The following is a 6,000-nucleotide window of genomic DNA, read 5'->3' as shown; positions in this document are numbered from 1 at the left end:
ATATATATATATATATATATATATATATATATATATATATATATATATATATATATATATATATATATATATATATATACTAAAACGCAAAAGAAACTTACCACTTGTTTGAAATGTAATAAAATTGTAACAGTTCAAAATAAAACAAACCAACAATTGCTAATTGAAACATTGGCATTTTATTAATGACATGTCAAGTTTTTGACCAAGATACACCATCTCATAAGTTTGTTCTACAGTACAGAACGGCACAAGGTGCAATGTCAGTCCCCTTTCAATAGCGTGTGTGGCCACCATTTTTTTGGATACAGGCAGTGCATCGTCGGCACATACTGCCTACCAGTCTTTGGATGGATTGCTGCTGGATTCTGTCCCACTCAGTCCTCAATGTCTGAAGCCATCTGACTTAGGACCATCTGCCTGTCCTGCCTTGCAGTGGTGACTCTTGGCCTCCCTGATCGAGGTCTGTCATCTGCAGAGTTGTGGAGGGTGTCTCTGTCCACCAGGGCCGATATCGTCTGGTGTGAACAGCCAAGGCGACGTGCCACCTCACGGTAGCTCAATCCGCCTTGCAGTATGCCCAAGGCACACTACGGTTGATCCCTTGACAATCGTGGCATGTTGATTGAAATGCCAATTTTGCACTGGCCTTTTTAAAGTGAATATCAAGACATCACGTGCAACTCATTAAAATGATCCCATACCCCTTGGCTATTCACTGACAGTCAAAACGGCTGTTCAACAGCTGTGCTATGAAGTGACCATTGAAGGTTCAAGTGACCATCTGTGACCGTTTTGTCTGACAGTGAGGACACTATTGTCCACAAATAAGTTCACACATTTACTACACGCAGTGTTATTGTTGATATTTGAAGGTTTAAAAGGTGGTAAGTTTCTTTTGCGTTTCAGTATATATATATATATATATATATATATATATATATATATATATATATATATATATATATATATATATATATATATATATATAGATATATATATATATATATATATATATATATATATATATATATATATATATATATATATATATATATATATATATATATATATATATATATATAGATATATATATATATATATATATATATATATATATATATATATATATATATATATATATATATATATATATATATATATATATATATATATATATATGGGTTGACTCAGCCTGTCATCCTTCCGAGGTCGGCGAAATGAGTACCAGTGTACTGGGCCGGTGTATACCCCGGTTAAAATAGGTGTACCATATCCCTGTGTCATAAGAGGCGACCAGGGTTGCGTCAGGAAGGGCATCCGGCGTAAAACATGTGCCAAATCGCTCTGCGTATCATACGGATGATCCGCTGTGGCGACCCCAAACGGGAGCAGCCGAAAGAAGAAGATATATATATATATATATATATATATATATATATATATATATATATATATATATATATATATATATATATATATATATATATATATATATATATATATACACACACACTAGCAGGGTGTGCTTACACATACACTGTGCTTACAATGTGTAAGCATATGAACCATGTTTCCCCATTGTCTCCAGTCGCTCACCTCCATTTGATTTTCATTTATTTATGTTCATTTATTTATATTTTCATTTATGGATGTTTTCTGACGGTTTTGTGATTTTTCCTGGTGTATCAGCTTCGATGTCCATCGACATACAAAATTACCTGCTTCCCCATTGTCTCGGGTCACTCACCTGTATTTTTTTCATTTTTTTTTACATTTACTTATATTTTCATTTATTGATGTTGTCCGACGATTCTGTGTTTATTTTCTTTTCTGGTGTACCGGCCACAATGATTTATTAACGATAAAGTGCTGAAAATGTTTTTCTTTTCACTTTCCTCACTCATCTCATCAAATGCCTCATCGACATAGCTATGAATCACTGTAGACATCACTTTTGTAAGTGCTATAGTTTTCAAATTATGAGCTTCAAGAAATTTCATGCATTATACGATGCAATTTTCCATGATCTAATCTCACGGACTAATTCAAGTACATATTAAAAATGTAACTTGAGTTTTGAGAATCGGATCATGTCGACGAAATAACTCGAAATCTGGAGTGAAATCTGAAAATGTTAAGAAATCAGCGATGTTTTTGTGGGTATGTGCCATTACCAATCAGCTGGCTATCACTTGCCAAGCCAATCGTTCCTAATCAACCATTTAATTGGAGTGCTTGCTGGAGTGCTTAAGCCACTTGCAGAGCGCCCTGCAGTCGACAGCGGTACAGTTCGTATCACGCAGTTGGCAGTTGCCCCAAGGTTTTTGGTTGTGTACAGTACATAGTTGGCATATTACACTGACTCCAATCTGCCGATTCCTGAAAAATTTCAGATATCGGCCCCTCCTCTCTCTGTCGCTCGACATATCTGGATGGTGGTTGCCTGGACGATGTTTGTCTCTGGACATGTCCGGGCAGTGTTTATGTCTGAGCGGTGTTTGTCTCAGGACGCGTCCGTGTGGTGTTTGTCTCCAGATGCGTCTGGACGGTGTTTGTCTCCAGCCGTGTCCAGGCGGTGTTTGTCTCCAGACGCGTCTGGTCGGCGTTTGTCTCCAGACGCATCTGGGCGATGTTTGTATCTGGACATGTCCAGGCGGTGTTTGTCTCCGAATGCGTCTGGACACTATTTGTCTCCCGACGCATCTGGGCGGTGTTTGTCTCCAGATGCGTCCGGGCGCTGTTTGTCTCCGGACAAGTCTGAGCGGTGTTTGTCTCCCGACGCATCCGGGCGGTGTTTGTCTCCGAACATGTCCAGGCGGTGTTTGTCTCCCGACGCATCTGGGCAGTGTTTGTCTCTGGACGCGTTCGGGTGGTGTTCGTCTCCGGATGCCTCCGGGCGGTGTTTGTCTCTGGACACGTCTGCGAGGCGTTTGTCTCCGGACGTGTCTGGGCAGTGTTTGTCTCTGGACACGTCCGGGCGGTGTTTGTCCCCGGACAGGTCCAGGAGGTGTTTGTCTCCAGACGTGTCCGAGCGGTATTTGTCCCCGGACGTGTCCAGGCGGTGTTTTTGTCTCTGGGTGGTGTTTGTCTCTGGACATGTCTGGGCAGTATTTATAGTATGACCGGGAGAAAATGTATTTCCAACATTATTTTGTTTCCATCTTCACTGTTATTCTATTCTATTCCATCTTCATGTTATCTCTGCTGAAGCATTTTGATGAGATATTATGAATCGTAATTAACACTCCACCACACATCTTCCTTCCCTTCCTCTCACCTCATGCTGCCTTCCTTTTCCCCACCCTTCCTCACTCTCCCCCTCGACCTCCCCACCCTCCCCCACCCCTCTCTTTCCCCCACCTCTATCCCTCCCCCTTCTTAGTATTCCTGTCAGCGAAGTGACGGATGGAAATTGCTTGTGTTGCAGAGACAAACACCGCCTGGACGCGTCCGGAAACAACAATACGCTCTGCGTGAAAAGCGAAAAGTGCGGTTTAAAAGCAATTGGTTCAATCTGTCTGTCTACAGACATCAGTTTATGATCAAGGAACAGGTTCATTTACATTGAATGTTATATTTTGAAAATGAATGAGAACATGGATCGGAATATGAACCGACAGTATAGTTTAGCGGTAACCTACTTTGGCTTTGAATTTGGGAAATTGTAAAGAATTTCCCCAAACAAAGTTTGCGCAGAGAGGAATGAGATAATTTTTTTAGTTTGTCTGTCTGTCTGGCAGTCAAGCAAAATTCAAAATCGTGACAAACAGGAAACTTACTGTTTTTAAGGAAGTCAAAAAGGACACAAACAACAGGCATGAAGAACTAATGTAACGTGTTGGACAGAGTCTACAATACCCTGCATCAACAGCGGTAAACTTCTGAAAAACATTTTTTTCTGCAACTTTTGAAATCTTTATTTTATTTCAATTGAATTATACTGTACACTTGAACACTGTAGAACACAAATCGCCTTATTGGAACTTTCAAACCCTTCTGTTTAGCAGTACTCGGGCAAGATATTACGGCATTTTACGTCATCTCCACCAATCAAATTTGACACTCACAAACCCTCCCCGTGTGTTTTTTCTCTCTCAAGACTGCATGGGGCACGGTCTTTTGTGAACTGTCTAGTTTGCAAACTGTGACTACCAGACCACTACTTATTTTGAGAGCCTTAATGGACACCCACTATTATTCTCACCTTATAGTAGGGTCAGCTATGGAGGGAAATTTGGTCCAAGTCTTTCATGAACTGGCTAGGCATGCCTGACGTTTTTACTGGAGCTGGTTAGGACAGGAATTTTAAATTTATTCAGGGTGTCAGCAATAACTCGCCTACTATTTGCGAAAGACTTCCTGGGATCTTCAACGTCTGCCAACTATTTCGAAATGACGGGACATCAGCTGATACCTTTTTCAAAAGATGGTTGACTCTTTGGTACAACAACGCCCTTACCTGTCATGCTGTCAAGCCAAGCATCAATCTACAGTCGGGCTGGGAGTCGAACCTAAACTAGAGCTTAAAAGCTAAAGTGCGCTACCTCTGCACCATCCTGCAGTCATGCTGTCCAAAACATTTTCACCAATCTATAACTACTGGCAATGTTCCCAGTGTCAGCAGGTGAAGCAGAATGAATGAAAGCTGGAACGAATGCGCACTTGCAATCACATGCACAATGACCAGGCCAGACTGGTCGAGTCACTTGTCCCGTTCCAGTTACCAAAGTTCGTGTTATTCAGAGATATCGCTGACACGCAAAAAAACACTGATTGGACTTCATAATCATTCCGTGATGTGATACACCCATTGGAATAAACGAGTTCTATGTATTTGGTTGTGTTGTAAAAGTCGTCCCTATATTGAGACAAATGTCCCCTCCCAAGATTTGCCCCTTGGAACTACAACTCGCTGAAACCACAGGTAGTTTATTTTCGAGCTGGATGTGCATTCATTGTATTATACTTTCCGCAGTTACACGAGGAAAGAGATGCAGCTCACCATGAGAGTATTATTGTGGGGGCTTCCTGCCTCTATGGCACTAATCAGCACATGGGCACACGATTCTTACTTGAACATTACTTGCGGCTCATTCTTGTTGCCCTTTTGCAGGAAAGCTTGGAGGAGACTGTTGTTTAATTCCCTCGAAAGAGAGGAGGTGATGGCAGAGCCTTAAATCATTCTTTGCAAAGTTCGCCAAAGGCAAGCAACTCTATAGGCAACTTTTATTTCTTAATGAATATATATATATATATATATATATATATATATATATATATATATATATATATATATATATATATATATATATATATATATATTGTAGTTACAAACAGTTAACTTACTGTTTTGAAGGACATCGTAAAGGACACAAACAACAGGCACGAACTAATGCAACGTGTTAGATAGGGTGTAATGTACACTAGTAGGGAATGCTTAAACACTAAGCAATAATGGACCACGCTTCCCCATTGTCTCAGGTTGCTCACCTTCGTTTATGATTTTCATTTACTTTATTTTCATTTATTTATATTTTCATTTATGGATGCTTTCCGATGGTTCTGTGATTTTTTTTCCCCAGTGTATCGGCTTCGATATCCGTCGGCACGTGAACTTTCAGTGTTCTATGTCACGCGGAAGGTACCAATCTTTAATATCAGTCAGTCAGTGATTGGTTAGAAAGAGCGTTATATATTAAATATGTACATACATATGACCAAGGTGTGTGTGTGTGTGTGTGTGTGTGTGTGTGTGTGTGTGTGTGTGTGTGTGTGTGTGTGTGTGTGTGTGTGTGTGTGTGTGTGTGTGTGTGTGTGTGTGTGTGTGTGGCCTTTTCTTTGATTTCTATACAATTCCATACTCCTGGGCCACTTGGTGTACATTGGGCCACTTGGCTTTCCCATATTAGTTTCACACACAGAAGGTCAACGTCACACTAAAAACTTTCAATGAGGCCACTTGGACCAGCATCGCTGTGGTGCATTCCCAGGTGAATT

This window comes from Eptatretus burgeri, chromosome 7, assembly GCF_056783735.1.
Source record: "Eptatretus burgeri isolate ZD-2024b chromosome 7, Ebu_testis_v1, whole genome shotgun sequence".
NCBI lineage: Eukaryota > Metazoa > Chordata > Myxini > Myxiniformes > Myxinidae > Eptatretus > Eptatretus burgeri.
This window is presented reverse-complemented; position numbering follows the sequence as displayed.